The sequence below is a fragment of the Triticum dicoccoides genome, chromosome 1B (assembly GCF_002162155.2).
Source record: "Triticum dicoccoides isolate Atlit2015 ecotype Zavitan chromosome 1B, WEW_v2.0, whole genome shotgun sequence".
In the NCBI taxonomy this organism is placed as follows: domain Eukaryota; kingdom Viridiplantae; phylum Streptophyta; class Magnoliopsida; order Poales; family Poaceae; genus Triticum; species Triticum dicoccoides.
In genome coordinates this window covers 154,591,406-154,605,652 of record NC_041381.1, presented here as the reverse complement: position 1 = coordinate 154,605,652, position 14,247 = coordinate 154,591,406, and the positions used below count along the sequence as shown (strand labels likewise).

The 14,247-nt window shown below is 46.8% G+C and overlaps 2 long non-coding RNA genes across 15 annotated transcripts in view; one reads left to right on the top strand and one right to left on the bottom strand.

The window, feature by feature from the left end:
• LOC119324795 overlaps positions 1–11,223 on the bottom strand; it is a 28,785-nt gene extending 17,562 nt beyond the window's left edge. For both annotated transcript variants that reach the window (XR_005157187.1, XR_005157190.1), the window contains exons 1-3: positions 11,097–11,223; positions 10,883–11,011; positions 10,558–10,610 (exon numbers count right to left, since the gene is read on the bottom strand). This is a non-coding gene — a long non-coding RNA (uncharacterized LOC119324795). The remainder of the gene's footprint in view (positions 1–10,557; positions 10,611–10,882; positions 11,012–11,096) is intronic.
• On the top strand, positions 4,994–11,791 carry LOC119324755. 13 transcript variants are annotated; one of them, XR_005157167.1, is made up of 11 exons: positions 5,016–5,418; positions 5,510–5,582; positions 5,665–5,709; positions 5,900–6,096; positions 6,252–6,482; positions 7,059–7,165; positions 7,877–7,988; positions 9,301–9,635; positions 10,018–10,159; positions 10,303–10,403; positions 11,049–11,791. It is a non-coding gene; the product is annotated as an uncharacterized LOC119324755 (long non-coding RNA). The 13 variants fall into 13 exon arrangements; XR_005157177.1 differs by having other exon boundaries at positions 10,300–10,403; positions 11,035–11,791; XR_005157159.1 differs by having other exon boundaries at positions 5,014–5,418; positions 10,018–10,403; positions 11,035–11,791.
• The last annotated feature ends 2,456 nt before the right edge of the window (positions 11,792–14,247 follow it).

The following is a 14,247-nucleotide window of genomic DNA, read 5'->3' as shown; positions in this document are numbered from 1 at the left end:
GGCCCTCATTTATATGACAGGTTTTTATTGCGGAGGCTAGACCTGCTAGGAGCCATGCAGGGTTTTGAGCGTTTGGAAGGGCCCGTTTTAGAAGTGCTAGACAAAGGTTGGCCACTACCAACCTCCACCCCCTCACCCTGAGCCCGGGTATCTACAGAAGCAGCAGCCGAAGAGGCAACGGCCTCTTTAGCTTTAGCAATAGCCGCCTGGGCTAGCTTGTTAGCCCGAATAGTAGAAAGAAGAGTAATAGGGGAACAAACTTCAGGATCTACCAACACTCCCACATCCGACATAATATTTAACAGGAAATCATCAGATAAAGATGGAAGGACTAGCCGGGGTGGGGAAAAAGAAGGGAAAGGGCCATGTTGATTACCTGGAGGAGGAGGAAGATCCTTAGCAGCAACCCGCCTTTCCGCCCGCTCCATGATGGAACCACCCACATCGGCGACCCGCCTACCTTTGCGAGCCGTGGACGCAGGCGACCGAAACGCAGGAGATGGAGCCACAGGAGAAGCCAGGATGGGGCCAGAGCGAGACATCAAGCCGAGATCCTTGTCGAGGCAGTGACAAATGCCAGTCATGGACTGCTTGGAGCCCGAAGAGTTTCTGCTCTTGGCCGAAAACTTGCGCATAGAGGATTTCTTCTTTGTATTAGACTGGGCTCCCACCACGTCACGATCAGGAGAAACATGCAGGTCCTCAATCCCAGAGCGAGTGGGTGAAATCGGGCGAACCGGGAGGTTGGAGTAGGCACCAGAGGTGGGAGTAGCAGAGATCGGCTGATCCTTCAGACGCACATCATCAACAGGGGGAATCAGGGAGTCATCCTTGGGGATAGCCGCCGCCTCACGCGGAGCCGTACCAGCAGGGGCCTGGGAATGAAACAACTCACGCTCCGACTCAGCCAGACCATCCCATTCAGACTGGGTAAACCTCAAGTTAGAACCGTCACTAGGATTGTGACCACCAGCAGAACCATCACCATCCTTGTCATGCTTGTCAGAGGGGTTGGAAGGGGGAGGAGGGGGAGGAGGGGGTTGAACAGCATTCGCGCCCTCCACCCAAACCCGGAGACGAACACCACTTGGGGAAGGGAAGACATCAATACATCCATGAACACACAACGGATCCATGCACCAAATCTTAATCCGAGCAGGGCCAACTTTGTCCAGAGATTCAAGGTCCACCTCCACAGGTTTCCCGATCAACACCCAGAACGCCATGAGAAAAGCAGACGAGCGAAGCCCCACTGGCAGATCATCAATCAACACCCAAACCTGGGACAAAGGGCCAACCATCCTACCACTGCAAGAGGCCGGCTTGACATAAACCACCAACTGGTTGAGGGGGGGGGGGGTAAAGCTTGTACATGAAGCAATCATCCGCAGGCATTCTTTGGAGGGGAAGACAACAGAGAATTCAAAGTCCGAGATCTGATTGACTTGCCAGTCCCATCCCTCAATATCCCAAATCCAAAGCCCTTCCAGCAGAGTCTGAGGCGAGATCTTTTGGTCTTTCACAGTCACAATAGCAGCATTAGAGAGGGAGGGCACCGCCGTAAGGACAGGAAGGTCACTGCCCAAGGCAAAGAAAGCGCAACCACGGAGCCCCAACCCAAACTGGATGACCGACGGGGGTTTCAGGCGGCTCATGCAGTTGACAGTAAGGTGACCGTCAGAGCGGCAAATCAGGCAAAATGGCAGATTGGTGCATCTGGACTGAAAGTGCCCGGGCCTGTGGCACGCGAAACAGGTGAGCGCAGATGGATTGCTTGGGGTAGAGGAAGAAGGGCGAAGCTGCGGGAGGGAGGCGGGAGGTGGCAGAAGACCGTCCCCCACCCCCGACGAGGAGGAAGCACCAGGGAAAGAACCACCAGGCCGGCGCGCCGGCCCCGCAAAGGAGCGCAGCGGAGGACGAGGACCCGCACCCGCATCGATCGAGCGCGCAGGAGGAGGGGGGATCCGAGCCGAAGCCGACGCGCTATGCCCCGCACCAAGGGCCGCAGCAGCACCAGAGGAGGAGGAGATCCCCCTACCAGTCACCGCCGCCGCCTCCCAGGGATCCATCGCCAGAGAGAGGAAGGCCCCAGATCCGGACCCTTGCGGGCCATATTCGGATGCCCGCTCCTGCTCAGAACGCTGAAGCCACTCTGGGCCGGCAGCCCAAGCCGCGCGGTCGCAAGCCACCTGCTCACGAGTCGCCTGCTCCGCCTCCAGCTTGGAGCGAAGCGAGGCCTCAAGCTCCAGATCCGCAGCGGGGCCCGGCGAATCCTCCCGCCGCCGCTTGCTACCAGACATGGCCTCGCAGGAAGAGCCCCGCAACTTGTCCATGGAGAGCAGCAAGGCGAAGGAGAGGAGAAGGGGAGGGGGAGGGCTAGAGCGAACGAGACCGCGGATGGGGAGATGGTGGCGACGCAGATCTGCGATGGAAGTAGGAAACCCTAATAGAGGGGGGGAGGCACCGCGGGGGATCCATATATACCCTGACCGCGCCGTGCCCTCTAGGGCCCGACGGGCCAGGCGTGCCGAGGGGAGGGAGGGAGGGCCCAAAGAAGAGAGGGGCCGGACTAGGTCCACAGAGGGGAGGGGGGAAGTCGACACCAGACGCCAAAGGGAGGGAGCGGGCCGACAGGACACCTCACCGCCAGGCGGCCCAACATGCCCAACAAACGGGCCAGCCCGTGATCCACTGGTCAACGAAGAGGAGACCAAATCTAGGGCAAGCGGAACCAGCGCCGCGCCCAGCCCCGGTGGCGCCGCCGCCGGCGTCGGGGAGGCCGAACCAGAGGAAGAGGAGGGGAAGGAGGGGCTAGCCACGCCCGGAGCGGCCCCCAAAATCCCAGGGGACAGCGAGCAGAAGGAGACCTTACCAGATTTGCGTCGGCGACGAGACACCCGAAACCAGCCATCAACAGACGGCGGCGACGGCACCGACCGTCCCCGGCTGTCCGGAGCAAACTTGCGGAGGCGCGGAGCAGCAGCAGGAGCCGGGGCCCGCCCCGACCGAGAGGGAGAAGGGCGCAGAGACGGAGCTTCATCCGACGAGCCGTCCCCATCGAGGGCGAGAGCCCAGAAGCAGGAGCCCAGCGGAGACGGCGAAGCCACCGGAGAGCGCCCCACCGCCGAGCGAGCGGGAGAGGAGCATCCAGACGCAGGGGGGAAAGGGGAAGCATGGCCCAGAACGCCGTCGAAGGAACAGGGGGCGAGGGAAGAAGGGCCGGGGGAAGGGAGCGACGGCGCCGGGAGGGAGGGAGCGAGAGGAGAGAGCAGAGCCATCCCTGAGACTATCTTCCCTACTTTTCCTACATGTTTTCTTTCTATTTGTATTACCGTCTATCAGTGGCGGAGCCGGCCAGCTCAAGGAGCCGGGGCAAATTCTTTACACCGTGGAGTGGTCCAGCATTTGCCCAAGGAATTAGCAATACTAATCATGGTTGCTTTGAACTAATTAGTGAAGAATGGCCGGAGCAGCCTCAAGAAGCAGCCCGGGTCGCCGGGAGCTCCGCCACTGCGTCTGATACTCAATGATTTGAACTTGATTCCCATTTAGTAAAATGGTTGTGTACATCTGTGATGCAAAGGCAAAGGTACTCCGAAAATCCTTTTTGTGAGCCCAGGCTCATCTGCACCCATGTTGAATAAAAAAATAAAAACAAATATTAGAAAAATTCAAAAAATTCTATTTTTTTCTCATGGTAAACAATTTGATGCGTGAGGTCTGCCCTAATTTTCAAATCATTTGGACAACTGAGAAACTCTCGACAAATAAGACAAATTTGGGGTCTGTAAAATAGTTTACTGTTCATGTACTATTTTGATCCGATTTATCTTTTTTGCTGAGAGCTACTCAGATATCCAAATGAGCTAAAATTTAGAGCGAACCTCACGCAATAAATTGTCTACCATGACGATTTTTTTTGAATTTTTTTGAATTTTTCTAATATTGTTTATGAATTTTTTTGGCCGGGTGCCGATGAGTCTGGGCACCGAATCGCTGCCCTCAAGGTACTCCCTTTTTTTCTAAAAGAGAAGGATATAAGAGGGGAACCGCCCATCTGCAAATCTTGGGATGAGGCAACAGTAGGGATATCAGGGGTACGTGGATATGGGAGCCAAATTGAATATCTGATTATAAGATTAGCTTTTTTCTTTTTTGCGGAAAAAAATCAATCATGGCAGTACAAGAAACATCAGAAATAATAAAGATCACATCAAGATTCATACACCACCTAGCAACGACTATAAGCACTGAAGCGAGCGAAGGCGCCGCTATCTCACGCGCCGGTGCTGGACAAAACTTGTAATGGACAGTCGAGAAGTCATCATGCTAAGGCCCCAAAGGTCCAGCGCACCAAAACAGTAACCGCCGCCGATGAAGAGTAGCGTAGATCAGAATGATCCAACCTAAAGACACACAAACTTAGACCAACGACAACCAGATCCGAACAGATCCACCAGAGATACACCTTCACCCGCCCACCAACAATGCTAGACACACCATCAAAACGGGAGCTAGACGGAAAGAATCTTTGTTCCGTCTAGCTATATAGGTTAATCCTCACAGGGAATCTTTTCCAATGGGCCTCACGCTCAACCTAACCATTGGTAGCCAAGTGTGGGATCGGCTCGTCACGTCTCACCTCTACCTTTGACGAGATGTAACCGTGCATTGGACGGCATCGACGTGGTCGTATGATGCTTCCCCTCGTGCGTCGTCCAATCTTTCCCTACCTGTCTACTTGTTGTCGTGCGTGATCTAACATATAAAGCCTCCTAAAGTACCCGCCATTCTGGGGCATTCGCGTCGCGCGGTGAACGTCGTTCGCTCGATCCACCACCACTGTAGCGTTTTACGGTGCTGTCAATAATCTAACCGTCTGTTTTTTCGCACGTTATTGTTTCATGCTCCAGTGAATGACGGGTAGGCCTTCTTTACCCACGGGCCCAGCGTGGTGGTGCGTCTCACACGTAGCCTGCGTGAAAAAAGAAAGGCTCTGCAGCGAGCGTGGGGTTCGCACGGTGAAACCCTAGCCACCAATCGCTCGCGTCTTTGACCCACCAATCGCTCCCTTCTTGAGCTCCGCTTCCCGTTCCCCAATTCTCTCCGCCGCCACTGCGCTGCCTCGTCCTCCCCTGACCTCGGAGCCCAGCGTATGGTCACCGTCGCCGCTTGCGTAGTTCTTCCCGCAGCCTCCTGCAGGACGATGCCTCCCCATCCTCCATCAGCCACCGCTGTGGGCTGTGGTTCTGGACCGGTCACAGGTCGCTGCTCAGGAGCAGAGGAGGACGGCGGGGAGGGAGAAGGAGCACAGGAGGACGGCACTGGGGGAAGGAGCAGCGAGGCCGGAGGCCGAGATGGCGCTCACGTCATGTGTCGGACGCTGCTCGTCGGCCCTCGTTGTCGTCCTCAATCTAGGTTGCCCATCTGCGTCTCATCTTCTTCCTTTGAAATTAACCTTAGTTTTTTGATGATCTGATTTCAATTGTTGGTTTATCGTTTTTCTAAGCATGATGTGTGAAGGTCTGAGACAAAAAAGAAGAGGAAGAATTTTGACGAAGAGTTGGGTCATGGGGAACAAGGTGAATTCTCTCTCTCCCTCCCCCCCCACCCCACGTTTGTTCCTACAGTTTGATTTTGATGTTATGGTTGATTCTATCCCAGGTCATCAGAATATACATAACTGTTGCCGAAGCCCTCTTGCTAAAGGTATGTAATACTTTATACTGACTTTCTGATATGAACAAAACAAGATGTTGCTTCAGGCTATCTCTTTGACAAAATTGTGTTGCCTTTCGGAGGAAAGCACAAGAAGATATGATCAAATTGAATGGGTAGTGCATTTATCTTGTTGGTTAGTTCCCTCACCGGCCTATTTACTGTTACCTGCGAGTTTCAGGTATAATACTCCCCCCCTTAGCAAAGGGTGAATTCTCTGGTTTTGATTGGCCGGGATAAACTCCATGAGTCTTGAGGATTTTCGGAATGTTGGAATCAGTGGTGTTTTGTTTTTGATGATATTATCCGATGGAGGTGACAGGGAGAGAAGATGCTAGCTCAATGGTGCTGGCCGTGAAGGATTTTGGCGCATCCAAGGTCAGACTAATCTAATTACACCCCCACCCCCCGCTCGTACTATCTATTGATTGTTGTGAGCATATGCCCAAGCTGGAATCAACTTCTTTATGCCTTGATTTTATTTGCCGGTGGATCAACTCAATTTGACACCATCTGTTTCATGTCAAATGCAGGATATAACCAACATAAACACAATGCTTACAAGGAGATATCGACTCATTTGATTGCTATATTGGCTTTGGTCACCCTTGTGGGGCTCCTTATCTTTGAAGCAAGGTTCGGATGCTCTTTGGACGCAGGAAGACGAACATGATAGAAAAAGAAAGGGATCAACCTTGCCATGACCCCATATTTCTGTAGGCTAATATCCCTTATTTGCACTATCCTACACCGAATACTTATAGGTACGGAGATTGGCTTGCGCATCTATTTACAATTTAGGCTGGTGTGGTGGCCAAGGTCAATAAGACATTGCGTGGCACCACGTCAATTGCCTCTGTTTTGATGGTGCTAGTTTGTGTTTAGTTTCAGTTGCAAAATTCATTCAATTGTTCAAGCATTGGAAAGTCAAGTTGATATGAACTGATCAACCGGAATACATAAAGCAGTATATTTGTGCTACACTACTATTGCAGTTCAGAATCATTTTTTTAGTTTATAACAACAGTTCCCTTCAAATTATAGACTATCCATCCCCTGTTGTTCGCCGAGGCTATCTTAGATGCTGCCTCTTACCTAATTTTAAGGGAACTGTTGTTTTGTTATTATGCTACGCGTGTGCATGAGCTTTCCTGAATTAGTTATTAAATTAAATATATTTCTGTCAAAGACAATGAGATTTTTTCTACTGATGGGAGATGATGTAGTTCTTTTTGTAATATGATCAGTTCTTGTTGTGATTACAGAGAAAAGAAATTTGTAGCCATATTTTGTGTTGCACCTTTCCTGACTATTCAGAATACCGTTGTTGTTGATGACAGGGTTATGTGCCTTTGCCATGCAGCACATGTCAATGGCAGTTCAGGAAGAGATGACATCACAAGTGAGCTCAATTGATAAGCCCACTAGTAGAAAAATGTGGTTTGAGGTGATTTTCTTGTTTTATCTAAATAGTGAATATTCTTATTATGTTCTGGCTCTAGAAAGAACTAAGCATAACATACTGAATCTGGAGCTTTATTTCAACTACATTTATATCATTGAAAATCTTGAATATACTTTTGCTTTGATGGCCTGTCACTAATCAGGACATAGGTTACTCCCTCCTTCCCGTGCATTGGCCATCTGTGTGTGCCTAGGTCGCGATGCAGCTCCTTAGTTGCCTAATGCACCGACAGAGGGAGTACAAACCTTCAAATAGACTGATTTAGTTTGGCTGATTGTTTATTCTTATTCATTGTGGAATAGGATAGCCATATGTATTTATTTTGCCCTCCATCTTTTTAATTCTACATAAAAGTACATCATTTTGTTATTTATTTACTAATAATACAATCTCCATTACTTATCTTCTTTTAATATGAAATAAATCATCAGCATCATACCTTTATTAATTTTCCATATTGTTCAGTCATCTATTTGGAGTAATTTTATAATCAAAGCATTGGACTATTGAGCAAATTGTAATGTCATTTTAATCTTATTATTTTTTCTCAAATGCTTTTATTAAATTTTATGCATAGCCGTTGGTTATAGTGTATAGTACAACCACCTTTAGGATTATTGGTGTTGGAGTAGTGACTATATTGCTTCACGGTTTCATTCCCTTTTCTCTTTTGAACTTGTACCTATGCCACAGCCTGCTCCAACCCCTCCTCTGATGTGGTGTGGTGGGAGGAGGAAGAAGAGCATGCATGCTCTCTTTCTACATCCAGCATCCACACGGCTAGATCGACGGGTCTAAACTATGGGTGAGCTCCTCCACTACCTGATAAATTCCTTTTCTGCTCTATCTTTTTTCCTTCCAATTCATGTAAATTGAAACTTTGAAATCAACCAGTATCTAATGCCTATAATCCATGGAAATAAGTGGTCTTCAAATGTGAAACTCAAGCCGGCAATTGGATACCAATTTGCCTACTTATTTATACCTTCAAATATTGGTCAAAGACTAATTAAGTCACTGTTTCTTAATTTCTCTATTCCTTATTTATACCTCCAAACAGTACAGAATGTGAGGAGTTGACCTATAAATGTTTGCTTATGATTAATGGATCACCAAAAATATGGAGGATTTATTTATTTGCATTTTCATGTTTCTCCAACTGTATGTACCATTGCGGAGAAGAGGCAAAGTAATAGACATTTTAATTCTGATTTATATAGATAATTGGTTAATTTGTGGGTACCATTCTATCTCAGATGTAGTACATTGTGTGTATGAATCATGGTGAATGTCAAGCCTACTTAGGTCATACCCAAGTAAGGTCAGTATAGATGTATAGTGCTTATAAAATGTGGTGCTCTAATATAACTTTGTTCCTCAGTTAGGAATTATGTTTTTCTATAGTTAAAAATGCATGTGTGTTGCTGTGATGTATATAAGTGACAGGGAACAAAAAAGAATGGAAGAAGGCCCTTTTGTTTCTGTTTGATAATTACTCATCCATCCTGATGCTTGAGCATTTTCTATCCTCCCCTGTTTTATTCTTTTGGTGCTACTTGGATGTTTCTAAGGTCTGTTTTTTTGTTTTATTTCAGAATACAGAAAGAATAAGTTACTAGCATTGTGCAAGTAAACCTACTGCGATTGTGACTGCAAAAAAAAATCATCACATGCTGTGAGCTTAAATAAAAGGAGCTAAACTGTTGTGTCATGTTCAGAATTGATACTAGAAAAAATAATCTAAACTGCACATTCTGAAACTATCTAGACTCCTGCCTTTGGGGAATTAGGTTGCTAAGCATTACTTTGTAAATAAATGACATGCTAACTTGTTGGTTCAGTTTAGAGCTATTGGCAGGGGCTTGCTGTAGGGGGGATATCATTGTGGCAGTTGAAAACCAAAGCCTTTATTCATGAGTGTATGATCTGGACTTCACTTTTCTGAAAGTATGTTACGATCCTGCTCTTGGAATAAATGGCATGCTAAAACGTTGGTTGTTGTGGTGCATTGCAAGGTCCAACCTTAGTTTTAAACAATTTGCATACTAACAGATATGTATTGGAATTTTAATTTGCATCTCTGCAGCGACTTGACAATTCTTCGTCTTTTACGACAGGGATCCGCGGCACAGTAGGAGAGGTGACGCCGGCCGGCAGCGCCTCACCGCCAGCTATTGTTTGGCGCCGGCAAGGAGAAGGGCGCTTAGGATCTGCTTCGCTGTGCATGGCTGTTGAAGTTCAGCATCGCCATGATGTGTATGGTTTCTCTATTTTCCTCATATTGCCCTATTCCCAATTTTACAAACTGCTATGTGACGCACAATGGCCACGCCACGCACTGGTGAGATTCAAGGTGCAGTCGAGCAAGAGTCAGTTCGAGGTGAGGTGTCTCACGTCGATCTCCTGCTGCTCACCAGCAAGGCTCGCTGACGAGCGGCCAGATCCACACGAGGTGGATGTCACACACACGGCCCTCTCCCCTCCATCCTTTCTCTTTCCTACAACTATTATGTCTTTGTACCTTGTTATATTGCTCTTTCATCCATGGTGATAAAGATGTTAACTCAGTTTGATAATGGAGTCACAGATTTGTATATGATAATTCTTGGAATTCAAATTGTAACATCCATACTAATTTGTTGGTTTGTCTCAACCAATAATTCAATGTAAACCTATTAACATGAATTTTATGGGTATACATTGTCTCCTCCTATGCCAATTGATTTTCTCCAGATTAGTTGCACCATAATTTCAAGAAGGTTACAAACCTAGCAATGAATGAGACTATCATTATGATTGAAGATAGCTGACTGTGACAATTGTTTCTTTTGAAGTTTCACTGTTTATGGAGGTGACAATGCTAGATATATACATCTGTATCATGGCACTTCTCCAGCAAACAAAAGCTTGGTAGCCATCTACTTTCAGAGAGTTTGAAAACGTACTATCACGCTAACTCACTTATCCAGATTAATGGTAAGTGTGTGTTTTCTTGTATACCAATCTACAGAACTACAATTGAGATCTCTACCTCCTATATTTCCCTTTTGTCATTTTTTCTGGCTTTTATGCTACTACTCAAAATGTTTGACTATTCAATTATAAACGTCATGCAGCAGTGCTTACTTTCTTACTCCCTTTAGACATGATTTCCCTGTCCAAACATTCAGCTGAACCGACACTAGCAATATTGATCAGCTGAACTTGCAGAAGGGGAGAGGTACTAAAGGAACATCTTACGTATTTTTGGTCTCATATTCTTTGAGTACATAACTATCCATTTATTAAAAACTATATTTGATGGACAAATTGAACAGCACAATTTAAGGATGATAAAAATAATAATTTTAACAAGTGGAAGTAATGTATGGTACCGTGTAAAAATGAAAGGTATAGTTTTCCCACTCCTCCAAGATGAGTTCAGTGCCTGTGTTTAAACCATGGATGTAGAGATGGTCAGGTCAAATGAAATGTATGAATACTACTACAATTGTTGAACATTTGATGAAATCAGAAGTTAAGTAGATTACATATATGTAAGTTAGTCTTGTGGCTGATGCTTTCACCATGATAAATACAACCCCGAACGCATATGCCAACCAATGTTTAAGCGACTCAAAGACTATAACTAATGCTAAATATCGATGCCTGCTACTTAGGGGCACTATCTGGCATGGTTCAAAAGAGAGGTAATTGTACCTGAAGCAGTGGACACAACCATTCCTTGCATTTGTAAGAGTTGTGCAGTAGTATAATAACCGTCTTTCTTTGAGGAGCAGTGTCGTTAAGTTTCAGTAGAAGTACAGGTACACGTTCCTGTTCAGCTGACTAATGAAAAAAAGTGATAACAGATTCTGTTATTCAGGGAGCAAGAGCCAAAATTTCTTCAACTAGCTTCTCCTAAGTTGCCCACCTCTTTCCTCCGGCATGACTCAATGGCTTGGAAAGAGCAGCAGAATCAACACAATCACCTTGATCTGGAAGGTGGAATTTGTTTGCTCAGATCGAAGGAGGATCCTGGCCTCTCCGAGCCCCGGAGGCCCGTTGCCTTGGTAAAATAGCTCCTTTACCAGACTCCCTTGCTCCATGGCCAGAGGCACCGGGACTGCGTGACGACGAGCAGATTCGAAGCAAGCCATTATTCAACTCGGGATGCAAACTCGCGGCGCGAGGGAGAGAAAGTGAGGGGGATGTGGTTGGCTGACCTCGGTGTTTCCGGCGGACCTACTGGTACTTCGACCAGATGTATCCAGCGGCAGCAGTTGGGGCTCCGGTGGAGTCGGGGCGGCGGCAGGTGACTAGACCGCGCGTGGTGGAGAACTGGAGGAGAGGGAACCGAGCCCCACACTCACGAGCCGTTTCTTGGAGCGACTGCTCACATGCGGCACGCGGCCGGCAGCCGGCAGCGGAGGTACACGCGTGGCTGAAGCGCTATGGGGGCCACAAGGCAGGCGGTTCCTTTTTTATTGATTTGTCATGCGTGCATGCCTTCCTGATTGCTTGTTGTTGCCGACACATTAAGTGATCACATGTCTGTAATCCATTGTCGTTCTTTCTGAGAGACAGTGGGAATACAAATACTGAGATTTGCTTCCCATTTTCCTTTAATCGTGGCCGTGAAAATGCAGAGTAGTCCAAGGAGGCGTCAACCGCGTGGGCTCCCCCCTACATGCCCCCCTGACCCGGCCGTCGTGTATCCTCCTTCATTACACCCGATTTGTTGAATGCTTGATGCGATGGAGGTTGCGGCACGGCGGCCGACGGGAGCATGCAAGTGGGTGATGGTCGTAGCACGGCGATGTCGCACGGTCGCTCGGTGTGCAGTAGGGCCCGGTGGTGCCGGACTGCCGGTGCGGCACACATCTGTAGCGGAGCGTGAAAGTTTGGTTGGTGTGCGCAGCAAGCATGACACTGGCACAACTGCGGCACACCGCTTGACCTTTTGTCGCCGTGTGTATCTTTTTGTGTGCGTATTCGACGTACATTTTTTGGCAGATTATACGATCTTGCTCACCTACAAAATTACCTAGCTTGCTTATATGTGAGTTCAGTAATGACCAGAGAATCGATCAAGCCTCCTCTATCTATTAAAATATCTCTCTATATATATTGAACACATAGAGTTGGTGGTTAGCGCCCTATCCAGCTTGGGTCGATGTTCGAGAATCAGAATCAACTCTAAGATGAGCTCCTCGAATAGTCTCTCTCTCTGGGCAATGATGATGCCGAGGCCAGTGTGACTATTTTCCAGCAGAGCAGTCTTCAACATTTGCGGCAACCATTTTTTATGGTAGCTTGTGTGATTTCTCTACTGTTTAGACACAAATTTGCTCTGTGTAATGCACCCAGGGCTGTGGATAAGGATTTTCTAATTTTCTGGGTGTTTCTCATTTGAACATGAATTCAAAATGTTCCATTTTGCATCCAAGTAAAACTATTGGTTCACATCGATTCTATCTATCATTTACCAAACCGCTCATTGTTCTTAATGCTGATGGGGAGGCACACATGGAGGAAGGTCAAGCATATGGTTTCACCTTTAAATGCACTTCCAAGGGACTGCGCCTAATCGTATACTCAATATAATCAAGTTGCAAGAGCTCCTTATTATATAACTTAGCATTAGTATACATGCCTACCAAGACTTCTATGTTTATCATGTTTTTGAATCTTATGTAATCACCTAAGACCATCCTGTGCGTTTAATTGTCGGTCATTTGCTGCTTAGACTGTTGTGTGGTGCGCTTCTGAACCAATATATGCTTTTGCCTTCAAGTGCACGTCCAAGGGCCTCTGCATAATTGTTTATCAGTATCACTTACTTGCTGCATGCAGTATCATGAGCTGTGCTTTGGCAGCAGCGATACTTATTAAAAATCCTCCTTTGTCTACTGCATGTTCTCTGCTCATTGCAACTATGCAAGCTCTACTTTTTAAAATTCTTAGTATAAAGATGCTTATCAAGAATATTTGCTTAAATAAGTTCAGATGTATGCCAACTGAAAAAAGGCTCTTATATATGTTTCAATTTGTATCTACATATTTTAATGCACATTCTTAAAATACATGGCTTGCGTTCGGCCTTTGCGCCATGGGCGCAACGGGTCATCTAGTATTTTAAATGACAAAGTGCTGCTGAAGTAGGACCCTACTCTCCACGTGACAAAGACGTCGCTGATGAGGAGAAATACCGTTGCCTACAATACAAAGCTAGCTAGAGGCCGGGTTGACGATGGTCGCGAGATCCTTTGAAACTCAACGTGGACGGCCCCTTTGACAAGGTTCACATACCGGCCACCCTTCAGAAAGAAATGTTCACATACCGGCCGGGTGAATCTGGTCGTTCGAGAATCAAGATGACCGTGGCTACTTTCCAATGGCTGGGTGGGTGGGTGTAGGGGTACTCATCTACGGTCGAGCACGTATCTCCAGAGTCCAGGGCTCTCTACTGAAATGCACACAACCCAAAACGAATAACGAAATGTACGTCAAACTGCGTCGAGTACTTTTGTTTAACACGGTGTATACACAAGCATTCATATATGCATGCATACACTCACCCTTATAAACACGTGCACGCATCATATGCCTATGAGCACCTCTAAGAGATTGGACCGGCATATTATCTTCAGATTGACGAAATCACGTAGGCGCCTTGTAGTCGACGAAAATGTCTCCTCATAATGAACGCGTATTGCCGAAAATTCTAAAATAAATTTAGAAAAATACGAGCATCAGGACTTAAACCTTGATGGACTGGTGATATTATTAACCATAGAAAGCCAGGTAGAATTAACGCTAGGAGTACCTACATATGTAAAAAAAACAAGAAGAAATTCCTCATGCAACACACAAACATGATGGCTAGCCACTCGACGGCTCGATGCCTCCATAAATCACATATAGATACAAGAAGTACAAACTCAGTAAATATTAATCAGTACTCCCTCCGTTTCACAATAAGTGTAGTTGATTTATAACATAAAGTGTTACTAAATTATGTGACATTTATTTTAGGACAAAAGAAGTACGTAATAATTATAAATTACAGCAGTTAAGTTGAA